Genomic DNA, 13,715 nt, shown 5'->3' on the forward strand with positions numbered 1-13,715 from the left:
TAAAGCAATAAATTCTTAGTAGAAAGCTTTGAAGCAACACAAAGGAAGATATAAGTTTCAGCGGTTGCTTTCAACTTCAACATGTATATCTCATGGATAATTGTCAACACAAAGTAATATAATGAATGCAAATAAGCAAGTATGTAGGAATCAATGCACACAGTTAACACAAGTGTTTGCTTCTAAGTTATAAAGAAGTAGGTAAACTGACTCAACATAAAAGTAAAAGAATGGCCCTTCGCAGAGGGAAGCAGGGATAAAATCATGTGCTAGAGCTTTTCAAGTTTTGAAATCATATAGAGAGCGTAAAAGTAAAATTTTGAGAGGTGTTTGTTGTTGTCAACGAATGGTAGTGGGCACTCTAACCCCCTTGCCAAACAGACTTTCAAAGAGCGGCTCCCATGAAATTTTTATTTTTGGGTGACACTCCTTCCAACCTTTGCTTTCACAAGCCATGGCTAACCGAATCCTCAGGTGCCTTCCAACAATCACATACCATGAATGAGTGTCTATTTTTTAGTTTTATTTAGATGACACTCCTCCCCACCTTTGCTTTCTCAAGCCATGGCTAACCGAATCCTCGGGTGCCTTCCAACAATCACATACCATGGAGGAGTGTCTATTTGTAAAATTAAGTTGCTTACTGACGAATAGAAGCAAAACATGTGAAGAGAATTATTAATGAAGGTTAATTAATTGGGGCTGGGAACCCCATTGCCAGCTCTTTTTGCAAAATTATTGGATAAGCGGATGAAGCCACTAGTCCATTGGTGAAAGTTGCCCAACAAGATTGAAAGATAAAACACCACATACTTCCTCATGAGCTATAAAATATTGACACAAATAAGAGGTAATAACTTTTGAATTGTTTAAAGGTAGCACACGAAGTATTTACTTGGAATGGCAGAAAAATACCATGTAGTAGGTAGGTATGGTGGACACAAATGGCATAGTTTTAGCTCAAGGATTTTGGATGCACGAGAAGTATTCCCTCTCAATACAAGGCTTTGGCTAGCAAGGTTGTTTGAAGCAAACACAAGTATGAACCGGTACAGCAAAACTTACATAAGAACATATTGCAAGCATTATAAGACTCTACATTGTCTTCCTTGTTGTTCAAACCCTCACCAGAAAATATCTAGACTCTAGAGAGACCAATCATGCAAACCAAATTTTAACAAGCTCTATGTAGTTCTTCATTAATAGGTGCAAAGTACATGATGCAAGAGCTTAAACATGATCTATTTGAGCACAACAATTGCCAAGTATCAAATTATTCAAGACATTATACCAATTACCACATGTAGCATTTTCTGTTTCCAACCATATAACAATTAACGAAGCAGTTTCAACCTTCGCCATGAACATTAAGAGTAAAGCTAAGAACACATGTGTTCATATGCAACAGCGGAGCGTGTCTCTCTCCCACACAAAGAATGCTAGGATCCGATTTTATTCAAACAAAAACAAAAACAAGAACATAAAGACGCTCCAAGTAAAGCACATAAGATGTGACGGAATAAAAATATAGTTTCACTAGAGGAGACCTGATAAGTTGCCGATGAAGAAGGGGATGCCCAAGGCATCCCCAAGCTTAGATGCTTGAGTCTTCTTGAAATATGCAGGGATGAACCACGGGGGCATCCCCAAGCTTAGAGTTTTCACTCTCCTTGATCATATTGTATCATCCTCCTCTCTTGATCCTTGAAAACTTCCTCCACACCAAACTCAAAACAAACTCATTAGATGGTTAGTGCATAATCAAAAATTCACTTGTTCAGAGGTGACATAATCATTCTTAACACTTCTGGACATTGCACAAAGCTACTGAAAGTTAATGGAACAAATAAATCCATCAAACATAGCAAAACAGACAATGCGAAATAAAAGGCAGAATCTGTCAAAACAGAACAGTCCGTAAATACGAATTTTTCTGGGGCTCTTAACTTGCTCAGATAAAAATTCTCAAATTGAATGAAAGTTGCGTACATATCTGTGGATCACTCACGTAAATTGGCAGATTTTTTTGAGTTACCTACATAGTATACTACTCAAATTCGTGACAGCAAGAAATCTGTTTTTGCGCAGTAATCCAAATCTAGTATGAACCTTACTATCAAAGACTTTACTTGGCACAACAATGCAATAAAATAAAGATAAGGAGAGGATGCTACCGTAGTAACAACTTACAAGACTCAAATATAAAACAAAAGTGCAGAAGTAAAATAATGGGTTGTCTCCCATAAGTGCTTTTCTTTAACGCCTTTCAGCTAGGCGCAGAAAGTTGTGAATCAAGTATTATCAAGAGATGAAGCATCAACATTATAATTTGTTCTAATAATAGAATCAAAATGTAACTTCATTATCTTTCTAGGGAAGTGTTCCATACCTTTCTTGAGAGGAAATTGATACTTAATATTACCTTCCTTCATATCAATAATAGCACCAACAGTTCGAAGAAAAGGTCTTCCCAAAATAATGGGACAAGATGCATTGCATTCAATATCCAAGACAACAAAATCAACGGGGACAAGGTTATTTTTAACCGTAATGCGAACATTATCAATCCTCCCCAAAGGTTTCTTTGTAGAATTATCAGCAAGATTAACATCCAAATAACAATTTTTCAATGGTGGCAAGTCAAGCATATTATATATTTTCTTAGGCATAACGGAAATACTTGCACCAAGATCACATAAAGCTTTACAATCAAAATCATTGACCTTCATCTTAATGATGGGCTCCCAACCATCTTCCAACTTCCTAGGAATAGAAGTTTCAAGTTTTAATTTATCTTCTCTAGCTTTTATGAGAGCATTTGTAATATGTTTTGTAAAGGCCAAATTTATAGCACTAGCATTAGGACTTTTAGCAAGTTTTTGCAAGAACTTAATAACTTCAGAGATATGTCAATCATCAAAATCTAAACCATTATGATCTACAACTATGGGATCATTGTCCCCAATATTTTGAAAAAATTCAGCAGTTTTATCACAAGCAGTTTCAGCAGTTTTAGTAGTTTCGGGCAGTTTTGCACGCTTTGCATTAGAAGTAGAAACATTGCCAACACCAATTATTTTACCATTAATAGTAGGAGGTGTAGCAACATGTGAAGCATTATCATTACTAGTGGTGGTAATAGTCCAAACTTTGGCTACATTATTCTCTTTAGCATTTTCTTCTCTTTCCCACCTAGCACGCAGTTCGGCCATCAATCTAATATTCTCATTAATTCGAACTTGGATGGCGTTTTCTGTAGCAAATGACTTAATATCTTTAGTTTCATTAGGCATAACTTTCAGTTTCAAAAGATCAACATCAGCAGCAAGACTATCAACTTTAGAAGCAAGAATATCAATTTTACCAAGCTTTTCTTCAATAGATTTATTAAAAGCAGTTTGTGTACTAATAAATTCTTTAAGCATGGCTTCAAGACCAGGGGGTACATTCCTATTATTGTTGTAAGAATTCCCATAAGAATTACCATAAGCATTACCATTATTAGAAGGATATGGTCTATAGTTGTTACTAGAATTATTCCTATAAGCATTGTTGTTGAAATTATTATTTTTAATGAAGTTTACATCAACATGCTCTTCTTGAGCAACCAATGAAGCTAAAGGGACATTATTAGGATCAACATTAGATCTACCATTCACAAGCATAGACATAATAGCATCAATCTTATCACTCAAGGAGGAGGTTTCTTCAACAGAATTTACCTTCTTACCTTGTGGAGCTCTTTCCGTGTGCCATTCAGAGTAATTTATCATCATATTATCAAGAAGCTTCGTTGCGGCGCCTAGACTGATGGACATAAAAGTACCTCCAGCAGCTGAATCCAATAGGTTCCGCGAAGAAAAATTCAGTCGTGCATAAAAGGTTTGGATGATCATCCAAGTAGTCAGTCCATGGGTTGGGCAATTTTTAACCAAAGATTTCATTCTTTCCCATGCTTGGGCAACATGCTCATTATCCAATTGCTTAAAATTCATTATGCTACTTCTCAAAGATATAATTTTAGCAGGAGGATAATATCTAACAATGAAAGCATCCTTACATTTAGTCCATGAATCAATACTATTCTTAGCCAAAGATAGCAACCAATCTTTAGCTCTTCCTGTTAATGAGAAAGGAAACAATTTTAATTTTATAATGTCACCATCTACATCCTTATACTTTTGCATTTCACATAGTTCAACAAAATTATTAAGATGGGTCGCAGCATCATCAGAACTAACACCAGAAAATTGCTCTCTCATAACAAGATTTAGTAAAGCAGGTTTAATTTCAAAGAATTCTGCTGTAGTAGCAGGTGGAGCAATAGGTGTGCATAAGAAATCATTATTATTTATGCTAGTGAAGTCACACAACTTAGTATTTTCAGGAGTACCCATTTTAGTAGTAGTAAATAAAGCAAACTAAATAAAGTAAATGCAAGTAACTAATTTTTTGTGTTTTTAATATGGAGAACGCAAACAAGATAGTAAATAAAGTAAAGCAAGTAACTAAATTTTTTGTATTTTTGATATAAAGCAAAAAAAAGCAGTAAATAAAATAAAGTAAAGCAAGACAAAAACAAAGTAAATAGATTGGAAGTGGAGACTCCCCTTGCAGCGTGTCTTGATCTCCCCGGCAACGGCCAGAAAAAGAGCTTGATACGCGTACAACACGCGTCCGTTGGGAACCCCAAGAGGAAGGTGTGATGCGAACAGCAGCAAGTTTTCCCTTAGTAAGAAACCAAGGTTATCGAACCAGTAGGAGTCAAGGAAGCACGTGATGGTTGATGGTGGCGGAGTGTAGTGCGGCGCAACACGAGGGATTCCGGCGCCAACGTGGAACCTGCACAACACAATCAAGATACTTTTCCCCAACGTAACAGTGAGGTTGTCAATCTCACCGGCTTGCTAAAAACAAAGGATTAGATGTATAATGTGGAAGATGATGTTTGCGAAGAACAGTAAGAACAAGTATTGCAGTAGATTGTATTCGATGTAAAAGAATGGCCCGGGGTCCACAGTTCACTAGTGGTGTCTCTCCAATAAGAAATAGCTTGTTGGGTGAACAAATTATAGTTGGGTGATACGCGTACAGCACGCGTCCGTTGGGAACCCCAAGAGGAAGGTGTGATGCGTACAGCGGCAAGTTTTCCCTCAGTATGAAACCAAGGTGTATCGAACCAGTAGGAGCCAAGAAGCACGTTGAAGGTTGATGGCGGCGGGATATAGTGCGGCGCAACACCAGAGATTCCGGCGCCAACGTGGAACCTGCACAACACAACCAAAGTACTTTGCCCCAACGAAACAGCGAGGTTGTCAATCTCACCGGCTTGCTGTAACAAAGGATTAGATGTATAGTGTGGATGATGATTGTTTGCAGAAAAACAAAGAGAACAAAGATTGCAGTAGATTGTATTTCAGTATGGAGAATTGGACCGGGGTCCACAGTTCACTAGAGGTGTCTCTCCCATAAGATAAACAGCATGTTGGGTGAACAAATTACAGTTGGGCAATTGACAAATAAAGAGGGCATGACCATGCACATACATATTATGATGAGTATTGTGAGATTTAATTGGGAATTACGACAAAGTACATAGACCGCTATCCAGCATGCATCTATGCCTAAAAAGTCCACCTTCAGGTTATCATCCGAACCCCCTCCAGTATTAAGTTGCTAACAACAGACAATTGCATTAAGTATTGCGCGTAATGTAATCAGTAACTACGTCCTTGAACATAGCACTAATGTTTTATCCCTAGTGGCAACAGCACATCCATAATCTTAGAGATTTCTGTCACTTCCCCAGATTCACGGAGACATGAACCCACTATCGAGCATAAATACTCCCTCTTGGAGTTACAACCATCTACTTGGCCAGAGCATCTACTAGTAACGGAGAGCATGCAAGATCATAAACAACACATAGACATAACTTTGATAATCAACATAACAAGTTTTCTCTATTCATCGGATCCCAACAAACGCAACATATAGAATTACAGATAGATGATCTTGATCATGTTAGGCAGCTCACAAGATCCGACAATTAAGCACAATGGGGAGAAGACAGCCATCTAGCTACTGCTATGGACCCATAGTCCAGGGGTAGACTACTCACACATCACTCCGGAGGCGACCATGGCGGCGTAGAGTCCTCCGGGAGATGATTCCCCTCTCCGGCAGGGTGCCGGAGGCGATCGCCTGAATCCCCCAAGATGGGATTGGCGGCGGCGGCGTCTCAGTAAGGTTTTCCGTATCGTGGCTCTCGGTACTGGGGGTTTCGCGACGGAGGCTTTAAGTAGGCGGAAGGGCAGGTCAAGAGGCGGCACGAGGGGCCCACACCCTAGGTCGGGGCGGCCAGGGCTTGGGCCGCGCCGCCCTATGGTGTCGCCACCTCGTGGCCCCACTTCGTCTTCTCTTCGGTCTTCTGGAAGCTTCGTGGCAAAATAGGACCCTGGGCGTTGATTTCGTCCAATTCCGAGAATATTTCATTACTAGGATTTCTGAAACCAAAAACAGCAGAAAACAAAGAATCGGCACTTCGGCATCTTGTTAATAGGTTAGTTCCAGAAAATGCACGAATATGACATAAAGTGTGCATAAAACATGTAGATATCATCAATAATGTGGCATGGAACATAAGAAATTATCGATACGTCGGAGACGTATCAGCATCCCCAAGCTTAGTTCTGCTCGTCCCGAGCAGGTAAAACGATAACAAAGATAATTTCTGGAGTGACATGCCATCATAACCTTGATCATACTATTTGTAAAGCATATGTAGTGAATGCAGTGATCAAAACAATGTATATGACATGAGTAAACAAGTAAATCATATAGCAAAGACTTTTCATGAATAGTACTTCAAGACAAGCATCAATAAGTCTTGCATAAGAGTTAACTCATAAAGCAATAATTCAAAGTAAAGGTATTGAAGCAACACAAAGGAAGATTAAGTTTCAGCAGTTGCTTTCAACTTGTAACATGTATGTCTCATGGATATTGTCAACATAGAGTAATATAATAAGTGCAATATGAAAGTATGTAGGAATCAATGCACAGTTCACACAAGTGTTTGCTTCTTGAGGTGGAGAGAAATAGGTGAACTGACTCAACAATGAAAGTAAAAGAATGGTCCTCCATAGAGGAAAAGCATCGATTGCTATATTTGTGCTAGAGCTTTGATTTTGAAAACATGAAACAATTTTGTCAACGGTAGTAATAAAGCATATGTATTATGTAAATTATATCTTACAAGTTGCAAGCCTCATGCATAGTATACTAATAGTGCCCGCACCTTGTCCTAATTAGCTTGGACTACCGGATCATCGCAATACACATGTTTTAACCAAGTGTCACAAAGGGGTACCTCTATGCCGCCTGTACAAAGGTCTAAGGAGAAAGCTCGCATTGGATTTCTCGCTATTGATTATTCTCAACTTAGACATCCATACCGGGACAACATAGATAACAGATAATGGACTCCTCTTTTATGCATAAGCATGTAACAACAATTAATAATTTTCTCATATGAGATTGAGGATATATGTCCAAAACTGAAACTTCCACCATGGATCATGGCTTTAGTTAGCGGCCCAATGTTCTTCTCTAACAATATGCATGCTTAACCATAAGGTGGTAGATCTCTCTTACTTCAGACAAGACGAACATGCATAGCAACTCACATGAAATTCAACAAAGAGTAGTTGATGGCGTCCCCAGTGAACATGGTTATCGCACAACAAGCAACTTAATAAGAGATAAAGTGCATAAGTACATATTCAATACCACAATAGTTTTTAAGCTATTTGTCCCATGAGCTATATATTGCAAAGGTGAATGATGGAATTTTAAAGGTAGCACTCAAGCAATTTACTTTGGAATGGCAGAAAATACCATGTAGTAGGTAGGTATGGTGGACACAAATGGCATAGTGGTTGGCTCAAGTATTTTGGATGCATGAGAGGTATTCCCTCTCGATACAAGGCTTAGGCTAGCAAGGCTATTTTGAAACAAACACAAGGATGAACCGGTGCAGCAAAACTCACATAAAAGACACATTGTAAACATTATAAGACTCTACACCGTCTTCCTTGTTGTTCAAACTCAATACTAGAAATTATCTAGACCTTAGAGAGACCAAATATGCAAACCAAATTTTAGCATGCTCTATGTATTTCTTCATTAATGGGTGCAAAGCATATGATGCAAGAGCTTAAACATGAGCACAACAATTGCCAAGTATCACATTATCCAAGACATTATAGCAATTTACTACATGTATCATTTTCCAATTCCAACCATATAACAATTTAACGAAGAAGAAACTTCGCCATGAATACTATGAGTAGAGCCTAAGGACATACTTGTCCATATGCTACAGCGGAGCGTGTCTCTCTCCCATAAAGTGAATGCTAGGATCCATTTTATTCAAACAAAACAAAAACAAAAACAAACCGATGCTCCAAGCAAAGCACATAAGATGTGATGGAATAAAAATATAGTTTTAGGGGAGGAACCTGATAATGTTGTCGATGAAGAAGGGGATGCCTTGGGCATCCCCAAGCTTAGACGCTTGAGTCTTCTTAGAATATGCAGGGGTGAACCACCGGGGCATCCCCAAGCTTAGAGCTTTCACTCTCCTTGATCATGTTGCATCATACTCCTCTCTTGATCCTTGAAAACTTCCTCCACACCAAACTTAGAACAACTCATTAGAGGATTATTGGACAATAAAAATTAATATGTTCAGAGGTGACACAATCATTGTTAACACTTCTAGACATTGCATAAAGCTACTGGACATTAATGGATCAAAGAAATTCATCCAACATAGCAAAAGAGGCAATGCGAAATAAAAGGCAGAATCTGTCAAAACAGAACAGTTCGTATTGACGAATTTTATCGAGGCACCAGACTTGCTCAAATGAAAATGCTCAAATTGAATGAAAGTTGCGTACATATCTGAGGATCACTCACGTAAATTGGCATAATTTTCTGAGTTACCTACAGAGAAAACAGCCCAGATTCGTGACAGCAAAGAAATCTGTTTCTGCGCAGTAATCCACATCTAGTATGAACTTTACTATCAACGACTTTACTTGGCACAACAAAACACTAAACTAAGATAAGGAGAGGTTGCTACAGTAGTAAACAACTTCCAAGACACAAAATAAAAACAAAGTACTGTAGTAAAAACCATGGGTTGTCTCCCATAAGCGCTTTTCTTTAACGCCTTTCAGCTAGGCGCAGAAAGTGTATATCAAGTATTATCAAGAGATGGTGTGTCAACCTTACCTTGGGCTTTACCCTTACCTTTCTTGTTGTTTTTCTTTCCCTTTGATTTAGGAAATATATGATTTCCCCCCGGTGTAGAGGTGAATTCCAGGGTGCCTTCTCCCACATCAATGACTGCTCCCAATAGTTTCAGCAGGGATCTTCCGAATGTGATTTTTCCTGTCCCTACACATTCAATAACAAGATAATCAATGGATATTGTTCTTCCAAGAATGGTTGTATGCACACCTGCGGCTATTCCCTTAGGAATTATAACAGAGTTATCAATGAGAGTTATTTCTTCTCCTCCTTCATCAACTCCCCAAAGTTTCAAAGATTTATAAATGCTCTCAGGTATAAGGCAAAATTCAGACATAATATCACAGTTGGCACGAAGAGTTTGATTACCGATAACAAATTTAACAGTAGGATCCCATAATGAAGGTTTAGAGTTCACTAAAACTTGTTCAAGACGATTACGAACATGGTGATAGTTGTCATCCAAGCGAGATGTACTTATCTCGAGATTGTTTAATCTATTATAAATGCTAATAAGGGCTGAATCAAAGTTATTAGCTGAATCATGTGATGCAACCAACTTCTTTATGGCATTAAAAGCTTGATCCCCATTGCAATGAAGGAAATCTCCTCCCACTAAAGCATCCAAAGCATATCTATAGCGAATCATAAGACCAAAATAAAAATTACTAAGGAGCAAACTTAGAGTCATTTGAGGTTCAGTTTTACGATAAGAAGTAAAAATTCTAGACCAAGCATCCTTAAAACTCTCCTCATCCCCTTGTTTAAAAGTGAAGACTAATTCTTTAGGCGAAGAAGTAACAGGTTCAGAGCTAGACATGGTAACAAAAGTAACTAATTTTTTTGTATTTTTAATATAGAGTGCAAGACAGTAAATAAAGCAAACTAGATAAAGTAAATGCAAGTAACTAATTTTTTTGTGTTTTTGATATAGCAAACAAGATAGCAAATAAAGTAAAACTAGCAACTAATTTTTTTGTATTTTGATTTAGTGCAGCAAACAAAGTAGTAAATAAAACTAAGCAAGACAAAAACAAAGTAAAGAGATTGCGATGTGGAGACTCCCCTTGCAGCGTGTCTTGATCTCCCCGGCAACGGCGCCAGAAAAAGTGCTTGATACGCGTACAGCACGCGTCCGTTGGGAACCCCAAGAGGAAGGTGTGATGCGTACAGCGGCAAGTTTTCCCTCAGTATGAAACCAAGGTTTATCGAACCAGTAGGAGCCAAGAAGCACGTTGAAGGTTGATGGCGGCGGGATGTAGTGCGGCGCAACACCAGAGATTTCGGCGCCAACGTGGAACCTGCACAACACAACCAAAGTACTTTGCCCCAACGAAACAGCGAGGTTGTCAATCTCACCGGCTTGCTGTAACAAAGGATTAGATGTATAGTGTGGATGATGATTGTTTGCAGAAAAACAGTAGAACAGTATTGCAGTAGATTGTATTTCAGTATAGAGAATTGGACCGGGGTCCACAGTTCACTAGAGGTGTCTCTCCCATAAGATAAACAACATGTTGGGTGAACAAATTACAGTTGGGCAATTGACAAATAAAGAGGGCATGACCATGCACATACATATTATGATGAGTATTGTGAGATTTAATTGGGCATTACGACAAAGTACATAGACCGCTATCCAGCATGCATCTATGCCTAAAAAGTCCACCTTCAGGTTATCATCCGAACCCCCTCCAGTATTAAGTTGCTAACAACAGACAATTGCATTAAGTATTGCGCGTAATGTAATCAGTAACTACGTCCTTGAACATAGCACTAATATTTTATCCCTAGTGGCAACAGCACATCCATAATCTTAGAGATTTCTGTCACTTCCCCAGATTCACGGAGACATGAACCCACTATCGAGCATAAATACTCCCTCTTGGAGTTACAACCATCTACTTGGCCAGAGCATCTACTAGTAACGGAGAGCATGCAAGATCATAAACAACACATAGACATAACTTTGATAATCAACATAACAAGTATTCTCTATTCATCGGATCCCAACAAACGCAACATATAGAATTACAGATAGATGATCTTGATCATGTTAGGCAGCTCACAAGATCCGACAATTAAGCACAATGGGGAGAAGACAACCATCTAGCTACTGCTATGGACCCATAGTCCAGGGGTAGACTACTCACACATCACTCCGGAGGTGACCATGGCGGCGTAGAGTCCTCCGGGAGATGATTCCCCTCTCCGGCAGGGTGCCGGAGGCGATCTCCTGAATCCCCCGAGATGGGATTGGCGGCGGCGGTGTCTCAGTAAGGTTTTCCGTATCGTGGCTCTCGGTACTGGGGGTTTCGCGACGGAGGCTTTAAGTAGGCGGAAGGGCAGGTCAAGAGGCGGCACGAGGGGCCCACACCCTAGGTCGGTGCGGCCAGGGCTTGGGCCGCGCCGCCCTATGGTGTCGCCACCTCGTGGCCCCACTTCGTCTTCTCTTCGGTCTTCTGGAAGCTTCGTGGCAAAATAGGACCCTGGGCGTCGATTTCGTCCAATTCCGAGAATATTTCGTTACTAGGATTTCTGAAACCAAAAATAGCAGAAAACAACAACTGGCACTTCGGCATCTTGTTAATAGGTTAGTTCCAGAAAATGCACGAATATGACATAAAGTGTGCATAAAACATGTAGATATCATCAATAATGTGGCATGGAACATAAGAAATTATCGATACGTCGGAGACGTATCATTGGGCAATTGACAAATAGAGAGGGCATGACAATGCACATACATATTATGATGAGTAGTGTGAAATTCAATTGGGCATTACGACAAATTACATAGACCGCTATCCAGCATGCATCTATGCCTAAAAAGTCCACCTTCGGGTTAGCATCCGCACCCCTTCCAGTATTAAGTTGCAAACAACAAACAATTGCATTAAGTATGGTGCGTAATGTAATCAACACAAATATCCTTAGACAAAGCATTGATGTTTTATCCCTAGTGGCAACAGCACATCCACAACCTTAGAACTTTCTGTCACTGTCCCAGATTTAATGGAGGCATGCACCCACTATCGAGCATAAATACTCCCTCTTGGAGTTACAAGTATCAACTTGGCCAGAGCCTCTACTAGCAACGGAGAGCATGCAAGATCATAAACAACACATAGATGATAGATGATAATCAACATAACATAGTATTCCATATTCATCGGATCCCAACAAACGCAACATGTAGCATTACAAATAGATGATCTTGATCATGATATGCAGCTCACAAGATCGAACAATGATAGCACATGAGGAGAAGACAACCATCTAGCTAGTGCTATGGACCCATAGTCCAGGGGTGAACTACTCACACATCACTCCGGAGGCGATCATGGCGATGAAGAGTCCTCCGGGAGATGATTCCCCTCTCCGGCAGGGTGTCGGAGGCGATCTCCTGAATCCCCCGAGATGGAATTGGCGGCGGCGGCGTCTCTGGAAGGTTTTCCGTATCGTGGCTCTCGGTACTGGGGTTTTCTCGATGAAGGCTTCTTATAGGTGGAAGGGTAGGTTTAGGGGCGACACGAGGGCCCCACACAACAAGGCGGCGCGGGCCCAGCCCTGGCCGCGTGGCCCTGGCGTGGCGGCGCCTCGTCGCCCCACTTCGTATCCCTCTCGGTCTTCTGGAAGCTTCGTGGAAAAATAAGACCCTGGGCGTTGATTTCGTCCAATTCCGAGAATATTTCCTTTGTAGGATTTCTGAAACCAAAAACAACAGAAAACAACAACTTGCTCTTCGGCATCTTATTAATAGGTTAGTGCTGGAAAATGCATAAATATGACATAAATTATGTATAAAACATGTGACTATCATAAATAAAGTAGCATGGAACATAAGAAATTATAGATACGTTTGAGACGTTTCAGAAGAACAGTAAAGAACAAGTATTGCAGTAGATTGTATTCGATGTAAAAGAATGGACCGGGGTCCACAGTTCACTAGTGGTGTCTCTCCAATAAGAAATAGCATGTTGGGTGAACAAATTACAGTTGGGCAATTGACAAATAAAGAGGGCATAACAATGCACATACATATCATGATGAGTAGTGTGAAATTCAATTGGGCATTACGACAAAGTACATAGACCGCTATCCAGCATGCATCTATGCCTAAAAAGTCCACCTTCAGGTTAGCATCCGCACCCCTTCCAGTATTAAGTTGCAAACAACAGACAATTGCATTAAGTATGGTGCGTAATGTAATCAACACAAATATCCTTAGACAAAGCATTGATGTTTTATCCCTAGTGGCAACAGCAGATCCACAACCTTAGAACTTTCTGTCACTTTCCCAGATTAAATGGAGGCATGAACCCACTATCGAGCATAAATACTCCCTCTTGGAGTTACAAGTATCAACTTGGCCAGAGCCTCTACTAGCAACAGAG

The sequence above is a fragment of the Lolium perenne genome, chromosome 3 (genome assembly GCF_019359855.2).
Source record: "Lolium perenne isolate Kyuss_39 chromosome 3, Kyuss_2.0, whole genome shotgun sequence".
Classification (NCBI taxonomy): Eukaryota; Viridiplantae; Streptophyta; class Magnoliopsida; order Poales; family Poaceae; genus Lolium; species Lolium perenne.